A 14,694-nucleotide genomic window follows, 5' to 3' on the forward strand; every position below is an offset into this window, starting at 1 on the left:
CAGGCACATAGCAGATAACAGATAAAACATTGTATTCTACAGAACTTATCTGTTATCTGCTATGTAACCTGTGCCTTTTCTCCCTTTTTCCAGCTTGAATGGCTGCCCCCGTGGCTACACAGCAGCTTATCATATAAATTATAGTAGTGTTACTGTAGCAAACACACCAGTTTTACCAGTGCAGGGCAACAGTGCATTATATTTTTATTACTTTAAAGCTCTTTCATTTTTTAGTGTTACTGTTCCTTTAATGTGCCTCCAGTGAGTAAATGAGAGTCTTCTCCGTTCAAATAAAGACCAGAGTGGTTTCCATAAAAAGTGTTACTCCAGCAGCGGGGAATTCACAATGTGGGGACAAAATAAATGTGGAGATATATATGTCAGATTTTCCCCCTTATTCACAAAGCTTTATCTCCATTTCTGTGAATTTGTCTTTTAAACACAGTTTTCAGATTTTGTCTTTAAGATGACATTTTATCAACATTGTTTAATGAATTTGTTTTAGCTCTTATCTGTCGGTGTACAGGTATGGGATCCCTTATCCGGAAACTCATTATCAAGAAAGTTCCAAATTACGGGAAGGCCATCTCCCATAGACTCCATTATAAGAAAATACTGTAATTCTAATTTTTAAAAATGATTTTCTTTTTCTCTGTAATAATAAAACAGTGTCTTGTACTTGATCCCAACTAAGATATAATTAATGCTTATTGGAGGTAAAACAATTCTGTTGGGTTTATTCAATACTTAAATGATTTTTAACAGATCCCTTATCTGGAAAACCCTAGGTCCTGAGCATTCTGGATAACAGGTCCCATACCTTTTCCATCAAACCAAGTTTTTTCACTTTAGAGGCATTTCCTGAAAGGTAATATTAGTTTGCCCAGGAAAACTATACATCATTTTTTTTTCAGAACAAGCTGGGCTACTATTTTTTTCTTTATTTGGGGTCTTGAGATGCCAGTATGGATTTCAACTAGCAACATTCACACAGTGTCAGACTGGTGTATTTGAGGGCTCATGGGAAGAAGTGAATCAAGGGCCCTCCCCCTGCGCAACTCTGCCACCTCACTTAATCTCTACCGCCACTAATTACTGGTCAACAGCAATCAGGCCCACCCAAAAATGTGTCCCGTGAGGCAGGCCCAGCAGGTTTTTTCCCAGTGCCCTGTTGGACTAGTCCAACCTTAAATTGACAGTACCCCATGGTCCCAGTTGGGTACCAGTGTGCATATGCTGTTTGCTGATCAAGATGGCTTGGTGGAAACAGAAGTGACACAGCTAAAGGTGGTGGGTGGTGCTGTCAAGCCGCTCTGTAGTTCTAGGCATGCTATGGGAGCACAGATAAGTTTTGGCAAGTGTCAGTGAAGTGATTAAAGATGGGGCACTGCTGCTAAAACTAAAAAAACTTGGGGGGCTTTACTTTTCTTTTAATAAAAGATTTATTCAAAATATTCACTCATACTACTATTAGTTTGAGGTAAAAACTTTTTATATACACTGTATAAATTAAAAATTTTTGTTTAATTAGTGTTTTACTTGTTGTTGTGTTCTAGTGGAAATTTGTCCCCTGACAATAGACTGCTAATCTCCATTAATATGATAATGACCCCCCAATGGTGCTACTACATGAGGTGTGAAGTGAAGATTGGGGGAAACAAAGCAAAAACAGAAGAGTTTACAACTGATTTAACACTGAGCTTTCCTCTATATTTAAAATATCAGGAAAAATGTAATTTAAATGGCGTCTAAATAATAAATTCACAAAAGTGTCAGTAAAAAGTCTTTCTGTCATCAAAAACTGAAAAGTGGTGTTTGAGTCAGAATTTAGGCAGATTTCTGTTTGTGAATACGGAGAGTGTTTTACACCAGTTTTACCACTACTTTTATGCCAAAAAAGGGCTACTTCCCCCCTTTGTGTTTTATTCATTATTTCTGTGCAGTGCGGTTATCACCATTATTTTTATAGCCATAGGTATCTAAACTGAACAAAGGAATTAAATAACTTTTCTATTCTAATAATAATAAGGCCCAGAAAGGAGCAGTTCTATAAGGAAGAAAACTCTGCTTTTAGCTTAAGTGAAGAAATTCTGGGAAAGCAAAAGAAAAATATAATAATTACAATTTCAAGGGAATTCCAGCTATTTCCAAAACCAGAAACCTATGAACACTTGCCACATTTCTCAGCTGAAAATACCAGAAAGTCTAAAGGCCAACAAAATCATTGATTTAACCGTATCAGTGGCAGAAAAGAAGTTCATTGAAAGATATAAAAAATAAGGTTCATTCACATTCTCCCTTTAAAAGGCAGCTTTTAACAGGAGTGCTGCAGCTATGGAGTCAAATGAGAAACTCACCTCAGGAGGCATCACCCAGCAAGTTACTAGAGGTAGCAAAAAGCCATTCCTGGTAATTTTAACAGCAAAAATTCAGATTTTTCATGTGTGTAATTGCGCTCTCTGCACAATCAGACCTCAATAAGACCTCAACCAATAACTCCTTGATGCACCAAAATTTCAAAGGGCAGGCAGAGAGGGCAAGGGGGGATGACACCGGAAAGACCACCTCAGGGTGCCCAGGGGCGCAAAAACAAGAAATGAAAAAATTGGCTCCAAGTGCAACCAAAGGTGGCCATACACAGAAAGATTTGCTTGTTTGGCAAGGTCACCAAGCAAGCGGATCTTCTCCCGATATGCGCACATAAAGGTGGGCAATAGCAGGCCAATTTGATTGTTTGGCCCTGATTGAATAACAACAGTGGGCATAGGCGAGGTCAGATTGGGGACCACATCAACAAGCTGATGTGGTCCCTAATCCAACAGAAAATCAAACCTGCCCGATTTAGATCTGCCCAATTTTAGGCCACATCACGACTGAGTAAGTCCGTCGGGGGTGCCCATACAGGGGCAAATAAGCTGCCGAATTGGTCTGAAACTACTGATGCAAACCGCTGTGGGTACCCTAGAATTAACACCATATTCAGGGTGATGGTAGTGTCACCACAAGGCGCCCATTTGCACAGCTGCAGTGACAGTTGGCACAACTTTATGGAGTGGCAAGGAAAGTGTTTGGACACAAATATTGTTAATGATGTCAATACATGCAATATTTGCATGCATTTTAGAGCAATCACCTTGCACTTATACACTACACAATATAGTTGTACAACTTTCTTGACAATACACTTCTTGTGTTACTTCTTGGGCAGCAGTTCTGAGCAACAGGCATGTGATTACATCAGATCATTAACAATTGGCCAAGCTGAGGAACTTCAATCCATGACACCCACACAGAATTGAACAACTGCATCAACAACATTTAGTCACATTTTTAAAACACAAATGAGTTTTCTGCTGAATTAGCCAAACATCGATCTTTGCGTGAGGGGGCATTTTTGATGTTCTCATGTCTATCTTGTATATGCAGCACTGTTATTTTTTACCATAAATTTCTAATACAAACAAGGGGAAAAAAACACCTACTAATAAGAATATAAGTGTCATGTGTCATGGAAAATGTGGATCTTTCACAATTAGAAATCATTCCATCAATCACTAAGCTGGCACGTGTGAAAAATCATCAGCATCATCCATATGACTGTAACCATACTGCACACAATCTGGCCAGGGGTAAAAGATCAGAAAACAGAGGAATTGGCCTCAGCTGTTCTCACTGCACTGTGATTCCTCTAGGTTGAAACATCCTACTGTATATTAATGTACCACAGATTTATTTCAGATTTTCCTGTATAATACAAGCCTATGTCATAAAGTGAAGATTTCTTGCATTTTAGGTCATCATAAGTAGGCAGATATTTCCAGTAAATGATTAACTCTTTTACTGGCAGAGTGTGAAATAAACAGCATTTAGTATTCAGAGGCTTGTTGACACAGTGGATCATGTCACAGATAAAGCACTGGCAAATGTGAATCTAATGTGTTACAACTTGAATGTTTGGGGGCGGAAGAGCGACACACATATGAATGCTCACTACCTGGGAATGCACAGCACAACTGGACCACCTTATACTGAAAGGACCCTTCATGTAAAGTAAAAATCCACTTTGCATTATTTAAAATAAAAAATACCCCTAATAAGTGGTGTAAAAAAAAAAACCCCAATGTATTCTTTTCTTACACTTAAATAAGCAGAATGTTGGTCTATTAAATGGAATACTACCCTTTGGATAGCCAGTAAGTTGAATTGTGTACTTCTGTGGGCCAGCTGGAGGGCAGTATAGTACTTCTCCTGGGACTAATTAACAAAGGATTGCCTAGGTCCAAATTGATCCTGTGTTAGGCTGATGCCACACCAGGCGTAGGGCTGATTTTTTCGGCAAGCGGAAAAACGCTTGCCGAAAATTGAGCCCTACGCCTGCTACTTGTGCCTGCACCCGAATGAATGGGATACGCTTGAGTGCAGGCACATGTAGCCGATATATGCACGAAAACGCGAGAGAATGCAAAGAAAAAATCAGCCCTACACCAGGTGTGGCATCAGCCTTAGAGTCTTGACTGAACCCGCACACAGCCCCCTGACCTACATTTGTTACCTACTCAGACCTACTACTAGATCCATCCTACTAGCAATAACAACAAAAACATTACAAAATCAGAAGACAGGAAAGAAGACAAAGAAAGACCTGTGGAATAATGACCCTGGCCATACTTCATCCTGTCTTACACACACATACACACACAGCCACACACACACAAACAATAGCTTTTATCTTACTAAAGCAGCATTGAGTTTAGCTATAATTTAGCTTTAACAAAATAAAAATTGCCTTGAGATCTGCTATGCATATGACTGACCAGCTGAATGCCCACAATCAAACCTACAAACAAAATGCTACTTCTCTTCTGAAAAGTAATATCTAAAAAAAGACTTTTGATCTCATAAAAACATTATGAAAGTAGCTTGTGTGTGGGGGTATACAGCACATGGTTTATTTCAGTAAGATAATGAGTGTGGCCATAAGAAAGCTGAGAAGAAATTTCACAAATCTGCAACATTTAGTAAAATTATGACCCCCGACTTTCTAAATATTAAATAAGCTTTACAATATCTTAAATAATTTGTGCACTGGGGATCCCTGTAATTATGTCTATATAACAATGTCAAAACTAATAGTTAATGGGCCCCCACTGAAAAATACGTCTCTTCTTATTTCCCTAACCTTGATGAAAATGATCAGGTTTGTACACATTAGTTGCAATTTAACATCACTAACAGCTGCCTTGCTGAACCTTTTATACCCCTAGACCCACAACAGTCCTTCCATCTTCATCTCTATTTTTAGTCTCTCCAGAATTTGGATCTCCATATCTAGCTTCAAGTTTACTAAAAAAAAAAAATAATTTAACCCAGTTAGGATTGTTTTACTTCCATTAAGGATTAATTATGTCTCATTTGGGGTCAAGTACATTGCACAGTTTTGTTATTACAGAAAAAGAAAGAAAAAAAGCAAATCTTTTTTAAAAATATGAATTATTTCATATTATTGAATTCTACAGGAGATGACTTTTCCGTAATATGGAGTTTTCTGGATAAAGGATCCCAAATTGCCAAAGCCAAAGTTCAACATTGTATGCATTTATTTGCACAAAGGGGCGGACAAATTCTTAGTAAATTTTTAGTAAAGTCTTGCAATAGTCTTTTATAGAGCCACAACTTTATCTTAGCACTCAAAGTTGCCACAGTAAGAATGTGAACAGTGATGTGAAATGAATAGTGGGTATTATATTTATGAGGTTGTCATCCTCTGTTACACAAGCACCCTTCTGGTTGTATTTAATTGTAATCCTGGAAGTGACTTCAGTAAAAATCGCTTGACAATGGACTGTTTATAGGAATTTACCGAAAATACTAGCTTGTGCTGACAATGTTCTGCCAAATCACAAGGTTTTATTTGCATGTGTTAAACTAAAAATAAATTATTGCGTCTCTTTATGACAGAGGTTGTTAGGCAGCAATCGTTACCTTAGGCTAAACTGGCATTAGTTGTTTAGAAGAACTTAGACCATATGTATAAATAGTGCTTATGTGTCATTAATCATATCTTAATGCTTAATTGAATACCTGTTGCAGCACTTTCTACATGTGCATCCCTTTAAAAATGTGGTTAAACCTGAGCAAAATAGTAGGGAGCAATTACTATTGAACCAGAAGCCACTACAGCATTAGCCTCTTTGCTTTCACTTTTTAAGAGTGCTGATCGGTTTTCTATTGCCATTTGCACAATTTAGCACCTATATTCATATATGATGCAGTAGGAATGCAACTTATGAAATGTATCTTGTGTAAGTTTTTACTGGCAACATGTGAAAACAAGGGCAAGGAATATAGCAATGCATGATAGCACCACTAGCTTGGGAAGGCAATGAACAACAATTAGATTTACAAGCCATGAAATACAGCTGGTGATAACACCGCAGGTGTACAGCGGGATCATGAGCCAAGTTTGTCAGATAGACACAAGGGTCAACTCTGTCTCTTAGGGTAAGGTCCAACGAGATGGATTGTCTCCTGCGTATAAGCGCAGGCTGACAATCCACCCGTACACTTGAAATATCTACTAATTGTGCCTGTGACCGGAAGCACTGAATCTGCCCGGGTGAAGACATTCGCAGCGGATTTCCGCTAAAAAACGGCGAGTCTTGCATTAGTTGGCAGATATTGGCTGCGTGTGCCTGCACCTGGGTGGATTCAATGCTTCCAAGTGCAGGCAAAATTAGACTTGTAAGCAGGCTGACAATACGTTTCGTGTGGATTGACTCTCAAACTACACAATAAATTTGACAAATTACCGTGTTGATCTTCAGTTTATTTTGGTCTTTCAGAAGATTTTTATCTATTGAACTCTACATTACCCTGGCCTAATGATCATTACATGTCTTTGTATTCTGCACTTACCTAATATTTACAAACATTACTGACATCCTGGCTATTCATGAACCAATGCTGGCTTATTTTTATAAAACGTCCTCTCAGGGAGAAAAGGGGCAGCCAAAGCACCCTTCAAAGGCACTTTTTGTGAATTATAATATAAAATGTGCTGTCCATTGCACACACTAGTAAAAGCAGCAACGCTTACAGTTATGTTTCTATGCAATACCAGCTGTCAGTAAAGAGTTTAAGTCAAGGTAGGTTCCATTCCACAATGTGATCAAGACACACATCCCTGCCAGCAGCTACTTCTTGGTCACCCAAATGGGAAGCAGCTGCTGGCAGGGAAGTGTGTCATGATTGCTCCCTGGGAGAGAACCTCGACTTAAACTCTTTAATATCTTGCAGGACAAAAAATTCTGGTGCCATATGAATGGTAGCCCACTGAATCAGAGAGTAAGGAAATCTCCACATTACGAAGCAGAAAAGATTTTATCTACAAATTTAGATTTTGCTTTTCCTCTGAACATGATGTCAAAAAAGGCAAATAAATACAAAAATGGTCTCAATTCTTTTAAAAGGAAATTACAACAATTACAAATGAAAAAGGTAAACACATGTTTTATGTAGTTTAGAACAGTTTTTTTATGTTATAGAAATAGATAGTTTTAACTGCAGTATAAAGTTTTGGCTTTTAAATATAATAGCATGCAATTTCAGCTACAACATCATATTAACCTAAACAACATGTAAATATAAATAAGTGTTCTAAATGATATTGCAGGGCTGCTGTACATGCCTGCAGATATAGCAGTACTATTATCATTATCAATCATAATCATGTTTTTCCCTTCTGTGTTCAGACCCCGATTTAAAGTTTTCCCTCCTTTTACACTATTTTCTGGGGTTCCACTAATATACAATATATAAAGTATAATTCCACAATTTTACATTTTCCTGGAATTGACACAATGTTTTTCTGGTCCCCTGAAAAACATATAATGGGGGTTCTACTGTATATTTTTGTATATACAGATTAGGACAATGTATGCATAACTGCAGTGTTTTTTTCCGTTTCATATAAGATTTGTAAAACAGGTTGCTGACCTTTTAAAACTGTTGATACATTTGTTGATACATTTCTCAACAGCTAATGTATCAACTAATGTATCAATGTAACAGTTTAGAAAGCCAGCGTTCGGGCTTATAGAGCTGCTACTGGGAAATCTGAGCAGAGAAACCTAAACAAATTCATTTTTAAAGCTTACATTTTAGAAACTCAGTAACAAATAAAAAGAAGTTGAAAAAAAATGTTGTTATACGAGTTGAAGACACTCCATTTTATTTTGTCGCTTAAAACTGATTGGGCCTCACTCATGAACCTACTTTCTAAATCTGGTGAAGTGTATGTGGACTATATGTGGCAATAGCTCCAGAGAAGCAACCATCTTAACTTCAGTCAACTGCATTCCAGTTATTCTGCTAACTTTTTTTTGTAAACATGTTGCCTCAGGAACCCCCAATTATAAGTCCTCTTGGGTTGAGTAAATCCTGATCCATACCGGCCTGCATATGTGGAAAGGCCACAAAGGCCCGGGCCTAGGGTGCCATGTTTTCAGGGCGTTCCGGCTGGGGGGCCTTGAGGGGTGGGAGAAGTGGCTGGCCTAGGGACACACAATTTGTAAATCTGCCACTGATCCCGGCCACTTCCCAAATATTTTAAAACTTCACCCACAATCTACCATAGTATCCAGAATGGCAAACTGTGGATTCTGGTAAATGCCAGAGGTGCTGCTGTAGGATGCCATAGACAGTCACTATTTATTGGACTGGTGGGGGACTGTCTGGGCCTCTGTGTACTTGAAATGCCAGGTCTATTTTGAATCCCAGTCTAGGCCTCGTTCCAATACATGATGATTCATATTGCATTATACAAAGTTGTTATGTGCCACACGTCTTCTAAAATCATGTGTTCTGCCACAGGCTATGGCTAACATGTCAGTGATGGTATTATTATAGACTACACTACAGTGCCCTCAGCAAAAGGCCTAAAGTACAAAAATCTGTGCAGCGTAAATGTGTAACAAGGATACATATGAGAAGTGCATTGAAACTATATACACAAAGTAGCGTTCGCATACTATAGTACTATGTGTCACCACACTAAGGGGCCTATTTAATATCCTGTGTAAAATGAAATTAGCCCAGAAAACGGTTTCAAAGGCCGTGTAAAATAAATGGCAAAAACATGTAACAAATTATGACTTTTTTTTACTCAGTGAAGCCTGGCAAACAGTGGTGATTTTTGTCGCTGTTTTTTTACACAGGATAATAAAAAGGCCACAAAGGGTACAAGCTATCAGTCTGGAAAGTGAAGTAAAGACCCAAAAGAACCTGTGCCCTTTACACTGTATCAACACATAGCGTTGCTGTATGATTACCTATAAAATGTATGCCCCCTCTAAATTCCTACAATAACCTTCCAGGTGCTGTACAGTTCCGTCAGCTTTTACTCTATGGTGCCAGCACCTGCAAAGTTTTATACCCAGAAGTAACACTGGACTTAGCATGACTTGTACTTCATTTGGCAACACCAATAAAAGATCACCAATTAATTTGCAAAATGCAATTTATATAAAAATCAAAGTATAATCCAGTATTTATGATTGTTTTATAAATTCAGTAGACCACTGTCAATGGCCCAGCGATCCTCTTGTAATGGACACAGCGCAATAGAGTAAAGAATGGTCTTAAACTTTAAAGTTGCAGATCTTACTTTACTGCACATGAGCACTATCGTAATAGGGCAGAGGATCTCTAGGGCAGAGGATCATGAAAGAAACTGCACCACTTTTCACCAGACAGAAGCACCAGCCTAGGGTCTAAGGCAGTGGTTCTCAACCTGTGGGTCAGGGGTCACCTAAGACCATCGTAAAACACATATTTCCAATGGTCTTGGGAATAATTTTTTGGTTGGAGGTCACAACAACATGAGGAACTGTATTAAAGGGTCGCGGAATTAGGAAGGTTGAGAACCACTGGTCTAAGGTAAATGAAAATATTCACTTGAAATTTGCAACTTTTTGATACATGAGTCAAGTTTTCCACTTCCCCTTATGACAAAAACAGCACTATAGACAGAAATCAAAGTAATAGTTGCAGGCAGTATAGACCCAGAACACTGTGGCCTAGTCAGCAATAGACATTAAGTACACCTAAAAATTGTCAGCCACTCAGTGCCAGGCAGTACAGAATGCAGCACAAAACTCATTACCCAGCTGTATGTACAGAGAAAATTGTGCAAACACTTTGTATGGGCACAGAAAGCTGTGCCCAATTGAGTGCCAAACAGCAAAGACACCAATACAATTGCACAGATACTCAGTGCCAAGTAGGACACAGGACCAGCCAGAAAAAGAAATGCCCAACTCTTTGCAAGACAGTAATTTGGGCACATATTTAGCGTTAGGTAAATATGCATAAAAAGTTGTGCACATACTCAGTGCAGACAGTATGCACTCTGTCCAACTCATTGTAAAGCAGTGTATACTCATGAATAAATGCGCACACACAGTCTCAGTGCCGGGTTGTATATGCATAAAAAGCTGTGTACATTTAACATAAATAAAGCTATAAAATAGGAATATACACAAAAAGGTGGCTAACTTAGTCCTTGTCAAGTATACTGTATACACAGAAATTGGTGCAATCACTTTTAAACATTATTATTTATTATTATTAACATTTATTTATAAAGTGCCAACATATTCTGCAGCACTGTACAATAAGACATAAATTTTTCTACCTGGTGAAAAATGCCAACATGGTGCAATACTGAGCGTAGTTTCTATTGCAACATAGGGGTACAATTCCCTTGAATACACATTGGCCTCAGGACCACACTGGCCACAACAGGGTACAGGTATTGGACCCCTTATCTGGAAACCCATTATGCAGAAAGTTCCGAATTACGGATAGGCCGTCCATTTTAATCACATAATTCACATTTTTAAAAATGGTTTCCTTTTTCTCTCTAATAATAAAACAGTACCTTGTATTTGATCCCAACTAAGATATAATTACCCCTTATTGGGGGCAGAACAGCCCTAGTGGGTTTATTTCATGGTTAAATGATTCCCTTTTCTCTGTAATAATAAAACAGTACCTGTACTTGATCCTAACTAAGATATAATTACCCCTTATTGGGGGCAGAACAGCCCTATTGGGTTTATTTAATGGTTAAATAATTCCCTTTTCTCTGTAATAATAAAACAGTACCTGTACTTGATCCCAACTAAGATATAATTACCCCTTATTGGGGGCAGAACAGCCCTATTGGGTTTATTTAATGGTTAAATGATTCCTTTTTCTCTGTAATAATAAAACAGTACCTGTACTTGATCCCAACTAAGATATAATTACCCCTTATTGGGGGCAGAACAGCCCTATTGGGTTTATTTCATGGTTAAATGATTCCCTTTTCTCTGTAATAATAAAACAGTACCTGTACTTGATCCCAACTAAGATATAATTACCCCTTATTGGGGGCAGAACAGCCCTATTGGGTTTATTTCATGGTTAAATGATTCCCTTTTCTCTGTAATAATAAAACAGTACCTGTACTTGATCCCAACTAAGTTATAATTACCCCTTATTGGGGGCAGAACAGCCCTATTGGGTTTATTTAATGGTTAAATGATTCCCTTTTCTCTGTAATAATAAAACAGTACCTGTACTTGATCCCAACTAAGATATAATTACCCCTTATTGGGGGCAGAACAGCCCTATTGGGTTTATTTAATGGTTAAATGATTCCCTTTTCTCTATAATAATAAAACAGTACCTGTACTTGATCCCAACTAAGATATAATTACCCCTTATTGGGGGCAGAACAGCCCTATTGGGTTTATTTAATGGTTAAATGATTCCTTTTTCTCTGTAATAATAAAACAGTACCTGTACTTGATCCCAACTAAGATATAATTACCCCTTATTGGGGGCAGAACAATCCTGTTAGGTTTAATTACTGTTTAAATAATTTTATTAGCAGATTTAAGGTAGGAGATCCGAATTACGGAAAGAACCCTTATCTGGAAAACCCCAGGTCCTGAGCATTCTGGATAACAAGTCCCATACTTGTACCAGTACCAAAACATCAACTGAAAAGTGTCAGTAATCCCCTAACTTTCTGCAGAAAATGACCCCCCTGCCCAGCACATCTGTTGCCCAAGCTGATAGCCAGAGCAGCGCACACACATCGCATTTTAACATCACACTTAAAGGCGCAAAGTACAGTAGGAAATGCTTTTACTTGATTTACTATTAGGGACCCTTCAGCTTTGCAAGCAGATAAGAGTTCCGCTTCTTGTATGATGAAAGTAGGGAAAAGGAAACAGGGAGAGATAACTTACTATACACAGAATTGCACACAGCTGCTCTCTGTCAGGGAGGACAGTGGGATAAAAGACATTCCAGAATCCCCACTGTTCCACCTGTTGCTAAAGTAACTTTATGAAAGTAGCGTCGGTCTGACATACCTTCAACTCTGCCCCAAAGCTCCCGCTTCCTGTTAGCGCTGCCCGCTCAGTGTCATCTCTGCAGCAATGACAGGCTTAAGCCTCCCTGAGAAGCGGACTGACTGGAGTAAGCGCAGGATGCAATGCGCACTTCTATTGGCCTAGAGTTAGGGCTCCTGATTGGCTGTCTGTCATGCACAAAAGACGCCATTGGCTGTGTATAAAAAGTAGCCAATTAGAATCCATTTTAAAACAACTACCAATTCATTGTTTGGAAGTAACTTTCTCACATAGTAGGAACTCCTGCAGTTTGTTGTTGGGCTGACTTGCGGATGTGCAGCCGGTACTTATACAAATAAAAGCTCCTACTGCATGAGAAATGTGACAGTGCTGAAGTAGGAGTCCTTGTGGAAATGTCTGAATTTCCCTTTTGGCTGTGGTTGCCACCTGGCCACAGGAAATGACTCTTAAAGTAAAATTGTTACTGAAAGCTGGAATTTATTATGCATTTCAGTTCTCTGGTTATAAGGGTCATTTATTACTAGAGTTGCTATCTGGATATCGTTTGCTGCAAATGTTTACAGGGAAGACGGTTTAAAATATAAGAAGACCAGTATTATTTCCAGAAAAGGTGGCAACCATATTTACAACGTAGGGCGCAAAGCATACCTACATTTGAAAAAACGTGAGGTGACGGTGGAAATTTTGCCTGTTTTCGCTTTGTATCCATTCCCTCAAAATATCACTCCTAAATAAAAACAACACTTTTTTTTCTACACAGTGCAGTTTTAAAGGGGACCTGTCACTCAGTCATAAAAATTGTATAATAAAAGTTTTTTTTCACAGTAAACATGAAACCCTAATTCCTTTATTCGTTAAACACATACATACCCATTATAAAGGCATTTAGAAATCTCAGCTGTCAATCATATATTGCCTTCCCCGCCCTTATGCCTTAGGCATAGAAGCAGGGCAGACAATTACCTTCACTCAGGGGCGGGCCGAGCTGACCGGGCCCCCTAGGCAACCCGGTCGGCTACCTCGCCCCTGCACCTACATCACGCACCCCCCCATGTGTTTTGATGCGCATGCGCAGTTCACGCCTGGGGGGGGGCCCGGCGCAGTGTGCGATGCAAAGCAGCACGGCGCACAACAGCTGACCGGGTACTAGGGGTAGGCAGGCGAGGCTTCTGCCTGGCACCCCCCAATCGTTGCGCCCTAGGCAGCTGCCTCATCTGCCTACCCCTAGTTCCGGCCCTGCCTTCACTTTCTATTTGACACTCACATTCCCCCTTCCTCTTCACCATCTCACTATGTAGCCAGTACATGAGCATGGGCATTAGGTCCCCATTCTGGCACATAAACTAGAATTTGCTTGCCTTAATAACTGCCCACAAAATGGCAGCTGCCTGCTTGCTGTGATTGTGTAATTCCTAGACTGAAGGAAACATAATTTATATTATTTATATAGTGTCAGTGAAGATTATTTTGCTTGTCAAACACAATAGAAAATTATTTTGAATTATTTCTTAGGGCGACAGGTCCCCTTTAAGACACTGTGGTCCCAAAGCATTTCCTGACAATATATATAAACCTTTATACCCTTTGTATAAATGTGGAGAGTAAAGTCAAAGTCTCATCTGGCAGGAGACTGGGCAATCAGAGACTGTGCAATACCCAAGTTGCACATGTCTTTTCTGCCTACCCCTAGTTATGACCCTGGTTGGGAGGTATGGCAAAGTGCAAAGAAACAAACAAGCCTCCCATTTTTTTTACATAATGCCTTGCCATGAGCACCCAAAGCACTGACCATGCACCTTCCTGATGAATAAAATGCTGCTTTTGTTTAGAATGCAGCCCTCCCCTCTGCTGCCCCCTAAGTTGTGCTCCATTCAGATACACAGGTTAGAGAGCCTCACTCCTAAAGACGTGCCTATGGCAGGGCTGCTTAGCACCCACCAGTGCTGTGTGTAAGTTGTCAGTGGCAGTGATGTGATTCCATTCCAGCCAGTACAATTCCAGCATCTGTAAGGAGTCTGTATTTTCTTCCATTTTTGTGAGTATGCTCCCAGCTACACCAGTTTCCTCCCACTCTGGCAGGTTATTATTATTATATTTCTATACTAAGATTTTTGTATAAAATTAATATTTTCTTTCTGATCACGCATCACAAGGGTTCTCTCAGCAGAAGTCAAAAGTTTTGTTTAGGAACTTCTGCCCCAGTGTGAGAGCTTAAATATTAGGAGGTCCTGTTTCTATTAGGACTGACTGAGAAACTGGTATTTGTCTC

General features: G+C 39.2%; 1 protein-coding gene across 2 annotated transcripts in view; it reads right to left on the reverse strand.

The window, feature by feature from the left end:
• The window catches only part of nek6 (NIMA-related kinase 6), a 135,699-nt gene extending 123,163 nt beyond the window's left edge, over positions 1–12,536 (reverse strand). The window contains exon 1 of one of the 2 annotated variants that reach the window (NM_001006699.1): positions 12,426–12,475. The gene's annotated coding sequence lies outside the window, so the exon portion shown is untranslated. Of the gene's footprint in view, positions 1–12,425 lie in introns of both variants that reach the window. The other variant, XM_012953020.3, reaches the window with a different exon arrangement.
• Between the last annotated feature and the right edge of the window lie 2,158 nt (positions 12,537–14,694).

This window comes from Xenopus tropicalis, chromosome 8, assembly GCF_000004195.4.
Source record: "Xenopus tropicalis strain Nigerian chromosome 8, UCB_Xtro_10.0, whole genome shotgun sequence".
Lineage (NCBI taxonomy): Eukaryota > Metazoa > Chordata > Amphibia > Anura > Pipidae > Xenopus > Xenopus tropicalis.